The sequence below is a fragment of the Pinus tabuliformis genome, chromosome 1_1 (assembly GCF_031772625.1).
Source record: "Pinus tabuliformis cultivar Carrire ecotype Pingquan chromosome 1_1, CPIR1, whole genome shotgun sequence".
NCBI classification, from domain to species: Eukaryota; Viridiplantae; Streptophyta; class Pinopsida; order Pinales; family Pinaceae; genus Pinus; species Pinus tabuliformis.
This window is the reverse complement of record NC_142297.1, coordinates 369,420,796-369,443,765: the sequence shown is the minus strand read 5'-3', so window position 1 is coordinate 369,443,765 and position 22,970 is coordinate 369,420,796. Positions and strand designations below refer to the sequence as shown.

General features: G+C 37.4%; 1 pseudogene; it reads right to left on the bottom strand.

Annotated features, from left to right (window-relative positions):
• Positions 1 to 22,970, bottom strand: part of LOC149213156 (polygalacturonate 4-alpha-galacturonosyltransferase-like) — a 139,789-nt pseudogene that overhangs the window by 90,367 nt on the left and 26,452 nt on the right.

Sequence of the window (22,970 nt, the reverse complement as noted above, 5' to 3'; positions counted from 1 at the left end):
CATAGCCTAGACACCTTTGCTAGTACATGCAAGCTTCCCTTTGACCCAAACCATCACTTCACAACTGAAATAAAACATAGGCCCACAGTCCCAAATAACGTTAAAGACTGGCAAGTATTCGAAAATGATGCCCAGATTAATAATTTCCTCACCCTTGAGCATGAGTTTTCAAGTATCGACATTGACATGGATGCCATGACAGATCCAGAACAGCAAACAAATGAAAATCAGCAGGCTGTAACAATTGCAACAGCCAGACAGATTCTGAAACCGACTGTTTTTGACAAACAAAACATAGAACAACTGAAACAAACACAAGTAGAAGAAATAGACAAAACAGAGGCAGAAATCATTGAGCTAAAAGACAATTTTTTGCCTGCTGGTCTAACCCCGCTAGAAGACATGTTTGACTCTAATGACGTTCCCAGAAAACCAAAATTGCAACCCATAAACACTGAAATAGAAGAACACAACATCGGGACACCAGAAAATCCGAAAATGATCAAACTGTCCAAAAATCTACCACCTGATCAAAAGCCCAAGTACATTGATTTATTCAAGGAATTCCAAGATGTATTTGCTTGGAGCTATGAGGATCTGAAATCCTATGACACTTCGGTGATCCAACACACCATTCCTTTAAAACCAAACCAGAAACCCTTCAAGCAGAAACTTAGAAGAACTAACCCCATGCTTCTTCCCCTGATTGAGAAGGAAGTAAAGAGGATGTTTGAAGCAGGCATTATAGCACCCATCAGATTCTCTGAATGGGTATCCAATCTTGTCCCTATGAGAAAAAAGACAGGCGAGATTAGACTTTGTGTAGACCTCAGAAACTTAAACCAAGTCTCCTTAAAATACCACTATCCTTTGCCCAAAATGGACCACACATTGCAGAGAGTAGTGGGATCATCTAGAATCTCTTTACTAGATGGTTTTTCAGGTTTCAACCAAATACTTGTTCACCCAGATGACCAAGACAAAACAACTTTTACCACACCATGGGGAACATTTAAGTATGTAAAGATGCCATTCGGACTTAAAAACACTGGTGCTACTTTTCAACGAGCAATGGATATTGCTTTCGCCAAAGAAATACATGACTTCCTAGTTGTCTACCTTGATGACTTAACCCCATTTTCCAAATCTGATGAAGAACACCTCAAACATCTCAGGCAAATTTTCATAACATGCAGGAAATATGGCATTTCCTTGAACCCCAAGAAGTCCTTATTTGGCCTTGAAGAAGGAAAATTACTTGGCCACATCATATCAAAGGATGGGATCAGAATTGATCCTGAGAGAACACAGGCCATCCTCCAAATTCCATACCCCAGAAACATAAAAGAGCTACAAGCATTCCTTGGGAAAATCAACTTTTTGAGAAGATTCATTCCGAATCTGGCTGAATTAATAAGACTGTTAAGCAACATGTTAAAGAAGGATGCCAAGGTAAGATGGTCCCTGGAAGCCAAGAAAGCATTTGAGAGTATCAAATCTTCCTTAACCCCTGTCCTAACTAGTCCACAATTTGACAAAGATTTTATCATATTTTTGTTTGCATCAGAGCATACAATAGTCGTTGTCCTTTTGCAAAAGGATGAACAGGGAGCTGAAAAACCAATCGCTTTTTTCAGCAGAGCTTTAAGAGATGCCCCGTTGAAATACCCAATCATGGAAAAACAAGCCTACGCACTTGTTAAGGCCATCAAGGATTCCATAGTGTACATTTTATATTCACACGTGATTGCCTATGTCCCACACACTGTTGTTAAAGACATATTGACTCAAGAGGGACTAGAAGGCAAAAGAGGTAAGTGGATTGCAAGTATCCTCGAATATGACATTGAAATAAAACCAACCAAGCTGATAAAGGGACAAGGTTTAGCTAAACTGATGTCCGAGACAAATTTTCAAGCCTTAGAAATTAACCAGCTGGACAATGAACCGGAGCTGGCGACTCCACAGATCAGTGAAATCTTTTTACAATCCCCATGGTACACTGATATATGCTTTGTATTGTTAAACCTGTGTGCTCCCCCAGGATTGTCCAGAACCAAGAAAAGATTTTTGAAAATGAAGGCTTTAAAGTTTTGTGTTATAGATGGTGCATTATTTTGGAGAAATCATGAAGGTATATTGCTTAATTTTTTAACCATGAATGAAACTAACAATGTCATGAAAGAATTCCATGCAAGTGATTGTGGAGGACATCTCTACTGGAAGTCCACTGCTGATAAAATCCTAAGGGCTGGTTTCTATTGGCCCACTCTTTTCGCAGATGTAAAAAAGTGTTCCATATTATGTCACAAGTGTCAAATCTTTGAAGGTAAGAGGAAGTTATTACCCCTCCCCTTAAACCCATCTCCACCGAAAAACCTTTTCAACAATGGGGTCTTGACTTCATTGGAGAAATCCATCACTCTTCCTCAGGACAACACAGATGGATCCTAACAGCCACCGACTATTTCACTAAGTGGGTTGAAGCCATTCCCTGTAGACAAGCCAATGACACCATCATTATCCAATTCCTTGAGTGCAATATCCTTTCCAGATTTGGCTGCCCTGAGAAAATCATCACTGACAATGCCGCTGCCTTTAAATCCAAAAAGATGATCAATTTTTGCCACAGATTTCATATTACCATGGGCCACTCCACAGCTTATTACCCTCAAGGTACTGGATTGGCAGAATCTTCAAACAAGAGCCTCATTAACATCATAAAGAAGGTGCTAGAAGAAAACAAGAAGAACTGGCACAAAAAGCTGGTAAATGCGCTATGGGCAGATAGAATTTCAAGCAAAAGATCAATTGGGATGAGCCCTTATGAGCTAGTATATGGCATGGAGGCTAGATTTCCTTCATCCCTGGGCATTCCTACTATCAAGCTGTTACAAGAGATGCAGGCTGAACCAAATGACATTCAGAGAAGGATTAATCAGACAATTCACCTTCAGCAAACCAGAGAACAAGTTTATGACAGAGCTCAAATTTTTCAAGAAAAGCTAAAAAAGATGTTTGATAAGAGGGCTAAAGCTGAAGATTTCAGTATCGGTGACAAAGTTTTAAAGTGGGATTCACGAAGAGAAGACAAGGGCAAACATGCAAAGTTTGATTTTCTATGGAAAGGTCCATTTCTTGTTGTTGTTTTTCAGGGAAATAACACTTATTTTCTCAGATCTATGGAGGACAACATTGTTGAAGAAGGCCCTGTGAATGGCAGGATGTTGAAACATTATCATGATCCTTGTTGTTGAAACAATGCAAATTCTGTAAATATCTTTGTACAATATTATTTGTAAATACCAGCACTCAGTTTTTATTTTGTATAAACAAGCCGATTGTTTGAGGAATAAAAATAAATTCGGTGAGGACACAACCAATGCAAATTTTCCAGTCTCAAGAGTATCAAAACAGAGCAAAATTTTCAGTTCATATCAGCACCTTGCTCTAAGCAAAAGCAAGGCAAACACAGTAGTTTGATCCATGTCCCTAAACTGTTTTAAAAGGCATGTTCCAGCAGCATTATACATAAGAGATCAAGCACGCAGAAGAAAGCAGGCGATGCTGTACAATTCACAGTAACTCAGTTGAGGAGGAGTTTTTCATAGTTCAAAGTTTCATATCTTTAACAGCCAGAACAAAGAAGAATTTCCCAGACCACAGCAACAAACAGAAGATCAAGGCAATCTCACCTACTGTTCTTGGCCTTCCACAAGGGAAGGCCATCCCCAAGTGGAGCCACTGTTAGCCTCCTGTTGCAACAGCGTTTCATTTTCATGATTGACATTTTTACATGCCAAATATGTCATACTTTTCAAGCTGCAGTGTTCCATATTTCCAGAAGATACCATGAGAGTGGGCTAGTCCAAATGCCACTGTTGAGATTCCATTTTGATGAGTTGTTCCAGTTTTGAAGAGTTTTCATTTAAGGGAGGTCCAAACAGTCTAATCTTGGTCTCCCTAGGTTTCAATTTCCTGTTGTAGAATATAGAGAATGCATCTGTCCAAACAGTTTAACCTTGGCAAATTTGTAGATAGGTAGAGAATCAAAGGGACCCAACTGTTTAATCTGGGCCCTGGCAGAAATAAGTGCAGATTTAGATAGGAAACATTCAAAAGAAAAATTGTAATTCTGGGTCTACAAGTCTAAGTGCACCCTAATCAGAAAAGAAGAAAAAATGTTAGGACAATAGGCTAGGTAGGTAGCTGTTTGGTGGCAGAATGATGATTGATGATCAATTTTGTGTCTCACAATGTCTTATCTTTTCAGATCACAGTTATCAGGCAGTTTTGCATGCAAAGGAGGTACTCAAGCTGGAATTCACTAACCTCCCCTTCTTCTCATTTCCCCCAAGTCACTTACTAACATCCCCTAAGAGGTCAAGATCTGCTTGAGCCTCTCAGTTTCATCATTTCCATGACATTCGCCTTGGTGAGGATCTGCTTCACCCAAGCATTGCTCACTCATCTTCTGTGAGCCTTCTTTTCCCAACAAAGCCTAAGGTCTCATACCTTAGCGCCCTCTGTTCATCTCCATATTAACTACTAACTTTATTATATAACTCCCTATCAGTTTTTCCCTTCCCCTATTAAAATCATGTATATAAAACTCCCTTATGTAAATACTCCCTCCCGGGCATTATAGCCATAATTCCACTGAGTCTGGGAAATCACAGTCCATCTAGGGCTGTCTTTAGCCCATCCGAGTCATTAAGGAGCTAGTTTGACATCTGGTCAGCTAGTAACCTCTCCCCTAGCCCAAAAACCCCTCAAAAACCTTAAAAAACCCATTTTTGCACCTGTTTCCTACGTTCTGTACATAAAATATTAACCCGCGCCTTTTTAACACATAAAAACCCCATTCCCTAAGTCTAAACCCGCCGCCGCAAACAATCAAAAAGGGAATATTCCTGCACATATGCCGCCCCTTATCCCTCCATCATATCGCACTCACCGCCAACCGTTGGATCACCCGCCCCACAGATCAATGGTGGGCGGGCCATCCCATCCCCGACCTGCCCGACGTTTAGCGTCCGGGAGATGGGCGGTATTACCGCCGTACCTCCCGCCACCCGTCAAGCGTTAGGGTGTGGCGGAGCCCTCTCCCCCAAAATCACCTTTGTCCATAAGCTGTGCACCACAAAACCGCTTACCGCCCGTGACGTCACATCCCACGTCACCCCCTACACAGTCGCCGCTTACGTCACCCCCCTGCCCAGTCACCATGTCGAGTCACCTGCCTGCGTGGCCTCCTGCCACGTCACTGCCATGTATCCCTGCCACCGTACCTGCCACGTCACCATCCGTACATGATGATGTCATGCTGACGTCATCCCGCCACCTCGCCATCAGCTGACGTCATGCTAACGTCACCCGCCATACAATGTCACATCATGTTGACGTCATGCTGATGTCATCAACACTTTTTGGGCGCAAAGGCGCAAAAATCGCACTTCAGAGCCTCGGAATCTGATTCTGAGGCAGTTTTTGATGAGCGATTTGCGCCTAGCTCATCGCAGGATTTTTTAGGCCGAAATGGAGAATCTTCAGGGAATCTTCAGGGAATCTTTTCGTTTTGCAGCCCCCAGGAAGCCCGAAAGGCGCAAAAATGATCCGTTTTCTTCACAGAGCATACCGAAAGGAGCAGAAAACAATTTCAGAGGATACAGAGGCCAAACAGCGGCCATTAAATGATGATTTAGACCCCTAGCACATCAGAACAACATCAGTTTATTGCCAAAGAGTATCAGAGGAATAAGAAAAGCCAAAGAGTATCAGCCGAAGATTTTTTAGGGGCTCGAAGCACCTGAACATTGATGAGCCCCCCAGAAAGTCAAATCAAGAGGCGTAAGCCCATCCTTGCCCTCAAATCACAATTAAGGCATTCAAAGCCACAGGACAACAAAGAAGCAGAAACCCATACGCATTTATTTCAGAAGCACCTGCACCAAGCCACCAAGGACTACATAAGTTATTCAATTTTGATACTGTCGCCCCCAGCGCAGCCTGAGATATTTTCATGCATTTATTTCAGATAGGAGTAGGTCAATTAATTATTTTTTATGACCTGATTAGGTCAAGATATAATAAAGGAACTCTGTATATAGTTTTGCGCTATATATACCACCCTCTGTATAGTTTTAAGGGTTGGTCAATTGAGAATTTTCACTAGAGACCGGCACTGTATACCTGACTATTTCTATAATCAAAGATTGCAAAAAGCTTGGAGAGAAAAATGTTTGTTGTAAATGAATGTTTTAGAGACTGAAGATGGAATTCTTGTGCTGCAGCCTGAAACAATAAGTGCATCTTACCTCTGTTTTATTGTTATCACTATCTAAATAGCAGAAAGAAAGAATAGCTTAGAATTAGTTTAAATACTCTCTATGCTCAATTTCTGCTGTTTCTTTATGTTTTCCTCTGAATGAATTGGTTATGAATATGAATTCCTTTTGGCTCATGTTTACCCCGATTCACCTGTGTTTTCCAATTATCTAGGGATTCTTAACTGCCCCTAGGTAGCACTCTGTTACTTCTCTCTGCTAAGTTGATTGAGAGATTCTTAACTGCCCCTCATCGCTTAGCATTTCTTTCCATCACTTAGACATGAAACATTGTTTCCTGCGCAACTGTCTTGCTCCATTTTCCCTCTGTTGTGACCAAGTGAAAGCACCAGCAGTGAGAATCCTCGACTCCACGCCCAATGGTTTGAAACTTCCAGACTATGCCTTGCCTCTCTATATGAAGACCTCAATTTTCCCACTAAAAACAAAACAAAACCCTCTGAACTCGAGACCTAGCCTAAAATCCTTTTCAACAAAGCTAAATCTTAAAGAGAGAGCCTTCTCTGATTGCAGGTTGGCTAGAACCTGCAGTCCAAAGTTGGTCCGTGGTTACCTCGGCCGTATCCTTTTCCGAAGCTTAAGGACAACCTGAGTGATAACATATGCTAAGTATTTATTGTAGCTTTACTCGAGGCTATAGAGCTTGTACCATGCATAAGCATGATACAAATGACTTTCTAATATCTAAAATATCTTTGTTAACTTTGAATAGTAGATTGTCGTCATTTGAGGTTTAGGAACATACTTGACCATACACAAGGCCATGAATATCTTCTATAGAGTGAAAAGCTTCCTACATATCATATGCCATTTTTCATAAGAAATAGTATAAGGCAAAAATATATTAAAAATAAAAATAATTTAGATCACAGATTGTATAGTAGGTTCATGAAATTTCATTCAACCCAAAGCTTCCTCTACAATAGAGTATTCTCCAATAATTAATTCCTACAATATCAAACTATATCAACCTTCCCATCTAGACAAATATAATCCTATATCTAATTCAATAGATAACATTTTATATTTCTGGCCCCCATTCGATAGTGATACCTTCTTAATGTTGTGCCAAAAATCTACTCAACATCACACTATAACTGTTTACATCATGGGAAATATGGGTAAACTCCCAACCAAAGATAAATGGTTTCTAGAATATGATTTTTCTACACATTTCCCTCATCCCATTTCACAATGGTAGCCAACAATCTAGATGATGCCATCAGCTACAAATCCCTCTATGATAAGTATTTATTGTAGCTTTTCTAGATGATATAGAGCTTGTACCATGCATAATCATTATACAAATGACTTTCTAATATCCAAAATATCTTTGTTAACTTTGAATAGCAGATTATCATCATTTAAGGTTTAGGAATCTTCTCGACCATACACAAGGCCATGAATATCTTCTATAGAGTGAAAAGCTTCCTACATATCATATGCAATCCATCATAAGAAATAGTATAAGGCAAAAATATATTAAAAATAAAAAATTTAGCTCACATATTCTACAGTAGTTTCATCAAATTTCATTCAACCCAAAGCTTCCTCTGCAATAGGGTATTCTCCAATAATTAATTCCTACAAGCTTAAACTATATCAACCTTCCCATCTAGACAAATATAATCCTATATCTAATTCAATGGATAACATTTTAGATTTCTAGCCCCCATTCGATAATGATACCTTCTTAAAGGTGTGCAAAAAATCTACTAAACATGACATTATAACTATTTACATCATGGGCAATATGGATAAACTCCTAACAAAAGATAAATGTGTTGTGCCTTTTTCCCATAAGAATTTATTAGCATACCCTTTATAGTTGAGAGAAGATACTTTGGATGGTGGGATACAATCTTTAGTTCTTGTGATGGCATCCAAAAATTACCCTTGGACAATTGACAGCTAGCATCTTTACAACAGCTTTTTCTCATTGACTTGATACTTGTCTTAGGGGAGATTTCCTTGAGGGTCATTTGCCCAACACTTTGCCTTAAGGTAAAAGTGGGTATACATTGTTGTATGTAATCTTGATCTTCCATATTATCAATGCAAGAAGATACAGATCCACCAGTTGAATATGCAATAAGTGTGAAATCAGATAGCTCAAACTGTTCACACTTTGTGTTTTCATCGAAGTTGGTTGATGTTGCATGTTCTTCATCAGAATTTGTCCATATTTGTCCATACTATTATATTTTCTTTTTCTACACTACAACTTTCATCCAAACTACCCCTTGAATGTGATTTGTCCTCATTCATTTCTTCAACCTTATCCTTATTATACATCATACTGGACAATCATCATTCTCGTACAGAACAACCTCTAGATATTATTGGTGAATAATTATAGTTAATGGGTTCTGATGTAACGATTCCCAATACCAATGGAACAACATATAATTTGAATCACTCAAGTAATGAATCTGAATTTAACAACATTATATATAATTACATTCTACCATAAATACACATCAAGAATGCTTTGCCTTGTAGATTTCAGCACCCATGTATTCGATGGATTTATGGGAATGAAGGGAAATTGGAAACCTAATGATCTCCTACAGTTATGTATGGCCTTGTCCAGTACCTATGGCCTCTTAGACAACCAAGATTGAGCTCAAGCTCACCCCAGCAAATGAAAATAATGCTCACGGGAGAGGGAAATGACTCTAGTAAGGAGAAATCCACCCAGGAACACTTAAGAACACTCTAGGTAAGGAGACATAAATTCTTAACAGTCGTATAGAAACCAAATTAGCAACTCCTTGAGGAGATGCAACAGCTCTAGAGCCATGGCAGTTGATCTCTAACTCAACAAGAAAGTGGGTTATGAGTAACTCAGAGCTTATGCATTTCATAGAGCATCAATCAATCAAGAGTTTCTAAATAATGCTAATAGAAATTCAATGCAGAGTTATTTATTTCAGCCATGAGAACAAAGATAGGGAGCACATATAATATAACTAAGGAGTAAGAATGATGATAACTCATACACCATAAGTTTATTATATCTTAGGAACATATATTAGATGAGAGCCTAGCACATTGCCTTCATTGTCAAAAGAGAGATGTCCATGTGCAAATTAACCCTCACTCCATGTGAGACAATTGCAGCATAGCTGCTATAGGAAAATGAAGGAATTGGTCATGGCTGAATTGAGCTAGTTTCAGTGTTGTCCAATTAGGGCTAATGCATCTTGTCACAGGCAAAGATTGCAGGACATTTCAACATTACAAAGGCAACAATCCGGGCATAGTCACTCTTTGTTTAGTTAAGTCAAAGCTCATGGAGAATGATATCCAGGTGTTTTAGCCTATATTCGACCTCTTTTGGGTAGCAACCAAGAAATTGAAAAAGCTCGAATTCTATAATCCAATGGGAGAAGAAAAACTGAGGATAAAAAGAAGTCTACAACACTTGAAGAAACCAAACTCTGTGACTAAGCTGAATCTCAATCTAAAGCTATCTATTTGTAGCAGGATTTGAATATATGTGGTAAAGAGTCAAGGGTTTGTTGTAGTAGCGAAAGATCAGTAATAGAAGGAAAAGAGTCTGTAATTGGAAGTCAACGTATTATACTAAGAGACTAATGTGCAATAAGTATAGAAATTTAGAAGTTTGTTCTGACTTTGACTAGGTAGAGACTCAACTATTGACCTTGACTTAAAGAGGAGGGCTGACTTGGAGGGACTCTTTCATCTTGTGTTGGATATCTCATTTTGAATAAATTCAATAAGAGGAGGATTGTTGGGTTTTCCACTATTGAGAGGTTTTTCCCTGCCTTGAATGCTTAAATCTCTGTGTCTTGTACTTCTTTGTGTTCTTGGAAGAACAATTTGTGTAATTACTTCATGAAAGAGAAATATTAACTAACAAAGAAAAGAATACTTATATAGGAGTTTACTTCCAACTATGAAGGAATACAATGAGGACATAAAATTTGTAAATCTTAAACTTGGCTAGGCCACTGCACCTCCAAAAACCTGACTCATTAAGCCATAAACTAGAAACCTTCTATGGAACTCCAAAAACAAATGAATTAGAATGAATTATCAACCAGAATCAAGGGTATTTACACTTTACATTTGACAATCTATTGTAGTATGAATATTGAGGTCACAACTATTCATTTATATTGCATTGTTGTAAGAAAGGATGATCATATTTTATATATTTTGTCTAGTAAGGCTTGCACTCCATCATTGCCAGCTCCAACCAAGGTTTCGTGTTCCCATTGTAATGAACAACAGCTGCAATTTCAATCTCTGAACAGTCCACGCTAGGATTATATCCTAAACCCAGCACATGCCAAGACTTGTCCAAAGGATGGGTCAACCCATAAAACGTTCAATCCAGGGGGTAGTGTTCCAAGCTTCCACAACACTCTATCCTCATTCTGACATACAATAAAAGAAAAACTTAGAAATCAAACAAAGAAAAACCCATTAAGTTTTCTAGCTAATTACTTAAGATTTACTTCAAATACGTTAAAGTAAGCATCACAGGAATTAACATAAATAAACCACACTACACACTTACAGTGTCCTACCACTTGTGATATATTCCAGTTATATCTTGTTTCTCCCATTCTTTGAGATCAAATACATTCATCCCATATGCCCAACCACAAGCATTAGGATCAAAGTGCCTGGCTATGTGCGGATTGGAAAAATTAAGGTATTTGTCAAACTGGTGAAAGCTTTCTCCACAAGTTTCCACTGAGCCATTAACCTTTCCATGAAGATCTATTGACCATAAGGGCGTCAAATCTTTCTGCACCACAATATCATCATCCAAGAAAAGAATCTTGTCCATTTTGGGATAAACTTGTGGAAGATAGAAATGAAGATGATTTAGCATGGAAAAATATTTTGGATTTATATATTTCAAATTGGAGGAACGTGCTGAGAGTGTAGTCGAGTGATCTGCCTTGAAATAATACTCTTTCATATCTGCGGATTCAAGTTGGTGAAGCACAGGGCAATAGGAGGAATTGAAACATTTAAAATCATGAACATTTTCTACATGTATCACAACTTTCCCTGGGGTATTAAGTAAAAACCACATTTTCATGGCCCCAGAATTTAACTTGTCTATAATGAGATGAAATACATGTTTCTTAGATTCCTGCAAACACGTGTCAATCACCTAAAATGAGATCCAAATATTATATCTAAAATGTAGCAAAACTGTTGGACTTCTAAACTTTAGAGTAATTTAAATTAATAACACTTCACCTTAGCATTCATGACAGTTGAATTCACAACCACAGATGTAGCCAATACATTGTCAGAAAATAATGCATAGTGATAAAGAGTCAGATCCTCCAACTTGTCCTTTTCAGAAAATTATCACTTTTCAAGAGGAAGAAAGTAATAATCTTTGGTAAATCGCATGGATAGATAGTGCAGGCCCTTGGGAACAGACTTTGTTGCCACCTGACTTAAAAATTTACTTTGCTTTTCCAAGGTCCTTACTTGCTTGTCTGTATACTAAAGCATGGCTTGCAACTTCTTTGTTACTGTCACTCAGCCATAAAATTGTTCTCTATCCTTGGATAGGACATGACCCATAGCCTTGATCTTCTCAGGTGCACTGAAAAATTCATATAAATTATCGGTCATGAAAAAGAGAATGAAAGGCAGAAAGTTTGACACACAGACTACAACCTTAAAAGAAACCAAGGATATGAACACCAAATGAAAATGGAAGCACTTACTACTCTTGATTTAGAAGCAGCCAATGCAAAAATACAAGGGGTAGTGTTCCAAGCTTCCACAACACTCTATCCTCATTCTGACATACAATAAAAGAAAAATTTAGAAATTGAACAAAGAAAAACCCATTAAGTTTTCTAGCTAATTACTTCAGATTTACTTCGAATACTTTAAAGTAAGCATCACCGGAATTAACATAAATAAACCACACTACACACTTACCATGTTATGCCACTTGTGATATATTCCAATTATATCTTGCTTCTTCCATTCTTTGAGATCAAATACATTCATCCCATATTCCCAACCACAAGCATTAGGATCAAAGTGCCTGGCTACATGCGGATTGGAAAAATTAAGGTATTTGTCAAACTGGCGAAAGCTGTCTGCACAAGTTTCCATTGAACCATTAACCTTTCCATGAAGAACTACTGACCACAAGGCCGTCAAATCTTTCTACACCACAATATCATCATCCCAGAAAATGATCTTGTCCAGTTTGGGATCAACTTGTGGAAGATATAAATGAAGATGATTTAGCATGGATAAATATTTTGGATTTATATATTTCAAATTGGAGGAACGTGCTAAGAGTGTAGTCGAGTGATCTACCTCGAAATAGTACTCTTTCATAGTTGCAGATTCAAGTTGGTGAAGCACAAGGCAATAGGAGGAATTGAGCCATTTAAAATCATCAACATTTTCTCCATGTATTGCAGCTTTCCCTGGGGGATTAAGTAAAAACCACATTTTCGTGGCCCCAAAATTTAACTTATCTATGACGAGATGAAATACATGTTTCTGAGATTCCTGCAAACACAAGTAAATCACCTACAATGATATGCAAATATTAAATGTAAAATGCAACAAAACTGTTGGACTTCCAAACTTTAGAGTATTTTAAATTAATAACACTTCACCTTAGCATTCATGATAGTTGAATTCACAACCACATATGCACCTAATACATTGTCAGAAAATAATTCATAATGATAAAGGGTTGGATCCTCCGACTTGTCCTTTTTAGGAAATTTCACTTTCCAAGGGCAAGCAAGTAATAATCCATGGTCAATCGCATGGACAGATAGTGCAGGCCCTTGGGAATAGTCTTTGTTGCCAGCTGACTTAAAAATGTACTTTGCTTTTTCAAAGTCTTTACATGCTCGTCTGTAGACTGAAGCATGGCTCACAACTTCTTTGTTACTATTCCACATTCATAAAATTTTTCTCTAGCCTTGGATAGGACATGACCCATAGCCTTGATCTTCTCAGGTGCACTGAAACATTCATATCAATTATTGGCCATGAAAAAGAGAATGAAAAGCAAAAACATTGACACACAGACTGCAACTTTAAAAGAAACAAAGGATATGAACACCGAATACAAATGGAAGCACTTACTACTCTTTATTTAGAAGTAGCCAATGCGAAAAATATTACCTTTGAGGTAGATCAGAATCTGCATTAGCCTCACCCAATGTATGCTGACATTCTTTAATACAAAGCATTAATTCATGGTATAAATCAAGATTATTCCTATCCTGGGAAATGCTTGAATACACCCTAGCCATGATCAACTGGTCTCACATCAATCTAACAGTGGAGTTAGAATTCGCGTTCTCATTCTCCCGCCTCCAAATGTTGTATTTTCCCAAGACAACAGAATCTACCTCCTTGAAACATTTAATTGATACTTTTTCAAGCTCAACTTGTTTTCCTTCATCCTGTTGAATAAACTCTACTGAGATTTTCTCCCTCCTCTTTTGTCTCAAATGCTGTAAGCTTTAAACTAATATAAATTGAAGCATACTATGCTAAAGTCTAAGAAATATAAAAAATTTCTATTGGAGAAGTAACATTCAAAAAGGATTTTGGAAAATAATATAACAATTCCCTTTTCCATGACAACAAAAAGTAGTGATCTAGTGCAACAAAGAATTTTACCCTCCGCAAAACTTTTGTTGGACTTTCTTCAAGCTACAAATGGTCTGCATTACAACAACCATTATCCTAGGAGTTTGACTAGACATTACCTTACAGTAGGCTACCAACATCATAGATCAGTTAACCAGGGAAAATCAAAACTTTCCATCAAGAGCATTCTCTTTGACGTCGCGATGTTCACTTCTTGTGTCATCCTCTTGAAACCTCGTAAGAATTTCTTCGTCATTGGAAGTTTTTTTTCTGTACCTCGTCATTCATTTTACCTCCCTCAGGATTTTCCTTGCCTTCTTCATTGAAGATCACACCATCTTGTTGCGAATGTAACTTTTCTGAGCTATCTCTAGAAGTCGTTTGCCTCAGCTTGATGTACACCGTTAGAAATAGAGAAGCACCCCTGCCAATGTCAGTTTTCACTTCCTGCTTAATACAACCCTACTCAACTACATAGATCATCATCACACAGGTTTCCTTACATGTTCAATAGAGAAAATAACCAAAATCTTCACCAATTGTACCTCAAAGTTAGTAATATCCCTTTGGTTTACTTCGGAGGGCTTTTCTAATACCCATGAGGAAGATAAATCATTCCGTCCAACAATATTTAAGTTTAGAGTTCCCAAGTCCTGTGTGTTAGTTGTTATGACATCAATCACCTGCCCAGTAAATAAAATTTGTTTTCAATTCTCTACTCAATAGGGTAGAAATCAAATTTAAGATATCCAAATGCAGTAGGTTTCTTATATTTGCCTCCTTTGGGAAGAGAGAGTCAATTCTCTCTGTTAAACTCTGCTTTCAACAATCATCTGCCTATTCCTGTGAATCCCATAGATAAATAGATAAGAGTGATTTTAAACATATGACAGAGCTCCAGTATCCTCAATAATTCCTCTCTATTTCAATCCACTCAGGTCGATTAAATTTCAGTTTAGGGACACTTTATTTTCTGGGATTAGACTAACGTAAGTGCAAGTGCATTGCCCAAATACTGAAAAAGAACAAAATGGCCATAGAAAAATAGAATTCGTTTTCAAGATGTGGAAAGAGAATACCATTCTTATAGATCCATCACCTAAGAAGTTGTGCCCTGCTGTTTTAAATGACAAAAAACACATAAAATGTTAGGTAGAAAGACTTGATGGACAAGAATATCTATAAAAATACTAAAACACTAAAAAGGGGGTTGCTTTGCTATCGTGCATATACTAAGATCGAGATTTCATTACACATCAATAATAAAATGGTGTGTATAATATCTATAATTTGTTTTGGCCAATGTGCTCTTAACACTATGGGAACAGTGTAAAAATGATATGTATAGAAGAAAGTAGCTGGCGAACAAGATTTTCGTTGTAAATTAGTCTAGGTTGGGTGGATCAAAACTGGTTTTAGCTTGACAGATGAGAAGTGGATTTAGCTTTATGGATGGAAAGTGCGTCTGGCTTGGATAATGAGTGGACGAGAAGAATGATTGTTACCCTTCCCACCCAGATTCAATTCTCACAAGATTCAATTCCCATGAGTATGATGTTGAACTGAACTCTTAACAAATATATTTTTATAATACCCATCTAGCTTATGTAGAATCCAGTGTACACTTAGTACCATCCTCCTCAGAATGAGGAGTGCCCAACGAATTCACCGAATAGTTGCCCAGCGAATTTACCAGTCATATGCATTTACTTTTGTTAAAAAATGGAAAGAGCATTGTTATTTCTTGCTATTGGGATGAATGGTTTCATTATCTTTGGAAAGGGAAATTACCCTAGGGACAGTTGGTAAAACCTTTGCTCTTGCATGAGAGAGGTACAAACTTTGAATCTTTCTCCTGGTAGGTATTGTACCATGTTAATGCAGAGATGGAGTTCACAACTTCACACAGATCAAATGAAAGGAACCCTATAAAGGAAACAGACAACATGTCTGGAAAAATGGTAGAGGTGCTAAACCTTTGACAATAAGTGAGGAAAGTAAGTTTGATAACATCTGCGCCTTTAGATCCTGCAAAAAATCTAAAAGGAAAATCAAATTCCAAAGTAGTCCCATAGGGTTTTGGTAATGGTTAACTGGCGGTGGTGAAGGAAAATCAAATTTCGAAGCAGATCCATGGGGTCTTCGTTCAGTGGTTAACTGGGAGTGATGATAATTCCCCGCCAAGGGTCAAATCACATAAATACATTGTTCAGTGGGTTCTCAATGAAAGGGATCTTTCTAAAATAGTATAAGACAACTACACTTCATTGTAATGGAGATCTTACTTGAATTTTGTAAGAAGTCTACACTTCATTGTAATACTACCAGATTAGGAAAAAGCATTCTTGCCAATAAAGATAAATTAAACATTGACCCACCCCAAAAAAAGAGACAGAAGCAACCTGACGAGGGAGGAGGGCAGGAAGAATCTTACTAGTGAGGGAGGAGGGCAGGAAGAATCTTACCAGTGAGGGAGGAGGGAAGGAAGAAGCTTACCAGGTGTAGATGTAGATGCGGAGTGACAAAACCTAGCTGCCAGAAAAACCAGCATGACCACAAAGATAACAAGGAAGCCCACCATAGCTATTCGATGATAAAAACCCTGACCTCCCCATCCTCCATTTCTACCACGCTGGTAGCGCTGCCACCCTCCATTCCACACCTCCTCTTTTCACAGGCATCTTTAGCTCTCAACCCTAACACCACTTTTCTCCTTCTCCTCCTCCTAAACAGATATCGAGCAATCCAACCCTTACTCAATTATAATCCTCTACATCAAACCCATATCATGGTTAGCAAAAATATATGAAGTCAGCAACAACCAAAAAAACCCTTAGATCTCATATATACTTCAGAGCATTTGATAGAAAACTTTACCAAAGGCATTACGAAATGGACAGATCAACTGATTTCATGCAGTTTTGAGAAAGAAAGGGACACTAGCATAGTAAAAACCTAGATGAAAATGGGCATAGGGGCCAGAAGTAGACAAATTTGAGGGTCTCTATCTCTGTTAGCCTTTTTGGTTAAAAAACAAAAACATATAATTAAGGGAAACACGTCATTCAGATTCAGATGCCAACATAGATGTTATTATTAATGGGGATCCTCACCAGTTTGGTTGACTGTTCATACACTGCGACATAGGAAGAGGAAGAACAGGCAGGCAACGTTGGGTATATATGACACCCCTCAACTTATTAATTTAACTGAGCAGGTACAGACTTGGCATGCCTTGCATTGAGGCATGTAAAGCTAAAGGGAATGCTAGGGGGCTAATTTGATGCAAAGCAAGGGTGAATTATGCCTCCCTGAATTCACATCATGAGATTGTGTTTAAGATTCACAATTCTGAAGCTCCGAGAATACTAGAGTGTAAGCACAAGAGAGAATCTAAACATATTCTGATCTAACATTTAAAATGGTGACTTGTTGATTGATTTCTCATTTAGAATGAAGAGAAAAAATTTGATGATTGGGGGAGAGAAATGATGAGTGTTCTATTGAGTAAAGGAAATACATCATTTTGAGGCCATGGATAGATCTTAATGGTCTAGGATGCCAATGTTAGTAAAACCTTACGTAAATTCCTTATGACTGCCACATGGATGAGTGTAACACTTACATTATTGATGCACTAACCATAGGGAGTTGGTATAATATTCATGGTTATGGGTGCTTACAAAAATGGGTTTTCATATACCTATGAAGTGAAAGGGAAGCAAGTACCCTTTCTTTAAGATAGGAGTAAGGTTGTAAGCTTTAAACCAGCCAACAGAGAAAAGTTTTGTTAAAGAATACATTTTACACATCTTGTGTCCATTAGTATGAACCGGTTTATAAACATAGCGTTGGATTAATGTCATAACACTTCTAGAAGTTGTTTTGATTCTTAGAAAACATGTTGTATGTTGTTGTCTGCTTCGAATTTTGCACAATAAATAGTTGGTCCTTTAACAAGACGTGAGTGTGCCAACATGTACTGAAGAAGAGGTTATTAGCATTGCAAACCCTCTTCTCAAATTAGTATGTCAATTTTAAATTTAGCAGAAATTGGCAATAAAAAATATGATGTTCTAGAACCTAAAAGACAGACAACATCGGAATGTACAACTTCTTACCTCTATTGTTGTCATGTTTAGCTTGCCTCGCTAGAATGGTATCAAAGTTAAGGTGAGGGCAAGCCCAAGCAAGGAAGAAAGAAATCGCAAGAAGTTTTCTGACAACACTGAACTCCTTCCTCTTCATAGATCAGTCATCGTGAAGCACTGAAACTCCTACTGCAAAATTCTAGGTTGGAGATCTTACAAAGGAAATGAGATCAAGGCCTCATCAATCAAGCATCTCTAGGATAGAGCTCTCTGTCAAATTGTTGGTCAAATGATCTATATCTAAGGCCCTTTTCCATGACTATAGCCAGGAAGCTTTGGATGCTTTAGGGTCAAATCTTCTATTATGAATCTACCCTTGAATTGAATTTGGTTTGGAGATAGTGCCTCACTCAAAATTCCTTCTCTGTTGCAGGTTTATATAAAATCATATCTGAAGCTCTAAAGTTCCTAGCATCTAAGCTCATATACATAATTTATTATTCTTGACCTCATTGACATGCCTTCGGCCTTATATTAGGGCTTTGTTTGTCTCACAGAGAAGTATAAAAGGCTACAAAAGGTGAAGTATCCTCGGCCCTTGGACATCAATCAAGAGGGTTTGAAAAATAGTGTTCATGGTTTTCCATTGGGTAGATGTTTATTAAAGGTAAAGGATCAACCTTTGTGTGTCTCTGAAATTCTGGTATCAAAGGAAAGGGGGTTCATGACAAATAAAGATCATTTCAAGGATCTTGAAATCTGAAACACAATGTTCTAAAATCTCATTTAAATAGGTATGATTGTTATTGGTGTCTAAGCCAAATGCATCTCAACATTCCTTCTCATATCAACTCATTGAGGCAATCGGGACACACACGTGGGTTTAGCCTAGAGCCATCACTTTTTATATGATTTTTACATCTTGGGTTTAAAAAAACCTTTATATACTCTAATTAGTAATTTCTAGTACCCATGCTCGGTGCATGTTGCACGTTATTTTTTATAGCTACCAAATTTGCATTCCATTAGTTAAATCTAGGATAGAATTAGTCTTAGTCAAAGAAGTATATTTTATTTGATGGATTCAAAAGTTATGAATTTAATTTACTATGGTTTTTCCTTTCGTTTAATTTACTCCGGTTTCAATAACCATCAAATCTTCCAAAGACAGAAATTTGATAATAGAACTAGAGTCAAATAGAGACTTACGACTGCGAGAAATGGATACAGTCAAAAGTTCTTTCCCAAGGCTTGGCAGGTCGACGGGCTCCATGAATTTTTTTTCCCTCTTCCCCATATTTATCAATGGCCTTTGCTGCAGTAGCCTCAGAGGAGTTTTTGTTGCCTGTGCTAGGGAAAATGTATGATTCCGAAGGGGATGTCCAACAACTGAAGCTTCTTCATTAGATACTCGAGTCCAGAATTTCTGGAATAGGTCTATCAACCTCTTTCACTACCTTGGAGGAGAAGGCAACAACCTATAGAGAGAGGGGGACATTTTTTGGGTGATGGTGGAAAGGAAAAGCCCTGTTTGAACCTTATGTGGGTCTAGGGTACCATAGCGAAATCAAGGAGCTGCACAAGTTCCAGTTAGGTGTCCCGTTCCCTGCACAAAACCCCAACAATCCCTTGCCTCTATCAAACTGAAAGGAAAAAATAGGATACTCGTAGCAAAACGTTGGTGTCCATTGCTGAAACCTCCTCTAGAATTCAAAAATTCATGGTTTGAACAAAATTGCTGAAACCTTCTCCAGAATTCAAAAAACCAAGTTATGAAAAAAATTGTGTTTCCCATTGTTCTTCTTCCATTCTTCAAAGCTCCTTGAGGGTGATCCTTGAGGGTTTGAACAAAAATGGCATCACCCACCTTGAACTTTTATTTGGTGACTGGTACGCGGGAGACAAAATGTCTTAAATAAAGTTATTAAATTGCCATGGTATGTTTTAACAAGCTCTTATGAAAAAAAATATATATATCTTCCAATGCCTCTCAATGTCTTCCACGGGGAATTTTGATTATTATAAATTTAATAAATAAAATGAAATTTTAAGATGAATTCATGTAGTAGTGATTCAATGGAATGGAATCATTTTTAAATGCTTTGGAAACTTTTTTTCACAATGTTTTCAGATATATTTTTTTTTCTAGATGGTTTCACCTTTTTCAAAGGGGGAAGAGGCGATAGTTTCTAGTAGTAGTGATTCAATAAAATGGAATCATTCTTAAATTTTTGGAAACCTTTTTCCATGATGTTTTTAGACATTTACTGTTTTTCTAAAAAGTTTCACCACTTTCAAAGGGGCAAGAGGCAATAGTCTCTTGTTGCTCTTTCACAAAAGGTGTCATGTCACTCCTTGTTAAAGGGACTAGAGTGACACACTTCAAAATGTCACATTCTGCCATGGTTTGAGTCTAGATTTTAAGCTAGTGAGGTGGACGGGTCTCTAAGCTTGTTTAGGTTCACAGTTACAAATGAACATTTCATTGTCATTCTCATCTTCAAATAAAAGCTCATGGAAGAGCTCACTCTTCTCTTTTTATCAATCTGATAAATGGTTTACATATGGAAGAGGGTATATCTTGGCTACAAACATGGGCTATAAAGTTTCGGTTGGCATGGGACAATAATAAAAAGGTCTGTTGACAAATGTAGATCCTCCCAATCTCCCCCCAGGAATAGGCCTCGGTGAAAAATGGATACATGAATCTTCAAAGGAAATTTAGGATGAATATTATTCTCGCAAGCTGAAGTTTCATGAACAAGAGATGGGAAAGGATATTGTTGGGACGTTTAAGAAGAATTTAAAGCAAGATACGTAAGCTCATAAACCCCAAGGAGAAATCCAAGATAAACATATGAGCTCTAACCCTCGTCCTGAGTCATCCAATGCTACTTCTTAACAGAAAGTCTATTATTAGTGTTGGTGGATAAAGAAAAAAAGGAGAGGGATGCTAATGATAGGGAAGGGAGAGTGAAGATGAGATCGACGTTTCCCCTAGACAACACCATTTTCCCTATCCCCCAAAGTCTGTTTCCTCTTCTTAATGAAAGGCATATTACATTAAATATATAAATAATTATAAGCCATGCATTTTGATGCCATTGTACATTATTTTTGATTAATGAAAAATCTTTGACTTACAAAAAAAAATAACACACTATACTCACACATAATGCAATAAGCAACCCCCCATCGATGTTATGCACTACATTAAATGGGTTTAATAGCCTTGGATAGCTCTAACAATCATTGTTGAATGTATATGATGTTAACTAATTTAACCAACAAAACATGCCTTCGACAATGGTAACTAGACTTGCACTCCATTTACTGCATTAAACAATCAAGTGAGGCTTTAATAATTATAACCAAACATATAAGTCGTTGAACAAGTTAACCAACCTAACACAACTTTAATAGTGATAACCAAAATGTACATGTTACTAATCAATTGAGCATTGTGTCATGCCTCTAACATGTACAATTGAACATAAATGTTGTTGATGGGGTTGACCTATCTAACATATCTCCCACAATTGTAGTCAAACATGCATTTTGATTCGGTTAATCTCCTAGATAATGTTAATAAAAAATACATATTAATATCCAACCTAACATGTCGCTAATAGTGACAATGGAATGTGCATGTCAATGGCTAAGTAATTTACCTTATATGTTTTTCATTGAGATGATTAACACATAGCTCACTAAGCTGACCAAGTTCACAAACCATTGGTTTTGTCATTGAACTAACATGCCTTTAATAGACACAACTAAATGTACATGACGTTACACCAGTAAACCATCATGACATGCCTTTAACAGTAGTAACAAAGTGTGCAAGTTCTGGATTGGGAAAACCAAACTAATGTACCTATGATAATCATAATTGACCATACATGTTTGTTGTGATAAACCCTCGAAGTTTCCCCTTGCTTCTATACAAAATTAAGCGTTCCATGCAACTCTCAAAGTAACTTTGATACATATACAAATTAAGTTTGTGTTTACATGTTCGATTTGTGTTAAAGTGTTTCCTCTTTAAAGGTCACAGGATTCGATCCAATGGAAATTAAGGTATGAACACATCCAAAGATTAAATAGTTAAAGCATTGAATGGAGGGCATCCCTCGTCTCACAAACAAGGGGGTCTGATAAGTCAACTTGGCAGCTACTTGCATTATAACTTAATATTAAATAATATTCTTATTTTTGAAATTAATATGAATGCTTCTAATATTTAATATATTGTTAAGGAGATTACCCCTTGACTAATTAGTGAAGTATTTAATATTGGATGAGAGAGTTGTAAGGCTGAGATTTTGGCTACCACAGGTTAAGTTTGGTGTTTATATTACGTCAATGCAAAATTAGATTTCACACCTCTCCAAAATAAATCAAAATCATTTACACATACCAATCAAAGGCATTCAATATATGGTTAAAGAAGTGGTTGGGAGGAGTTCACTGTCATATCCATCCAAGGGTTTCCAAATTGGAGAAACAAGGGCATCTGTTCGATTTATGGGCTAACGTTTGAAAGATTGCTACGAGGAGAGGAGTTGGTGGGAGTCCTTATTATGAAAATGCCCTGAACCTCTTCTTTTATTTCTTAAGGTAGGCTTGAAATAGGTGATTATAGATATATGATACATATAATATGTAAACCAATCACAACACAACAATATTGAACATTTTCATGAGACATAGCTTAATTTATTTTCAATATATTTTTGCTTTAAAAAAGGCAAGATATGCTACCATGATGTAATACAATGATTCACCAATATTGGGCACCAAACAAATGACTTGGACCACAAATGTTATGCGCGATGCAATCATCCACTATAAGCTATGATTATTAGCCACTCTGACACCCCTGATTTAT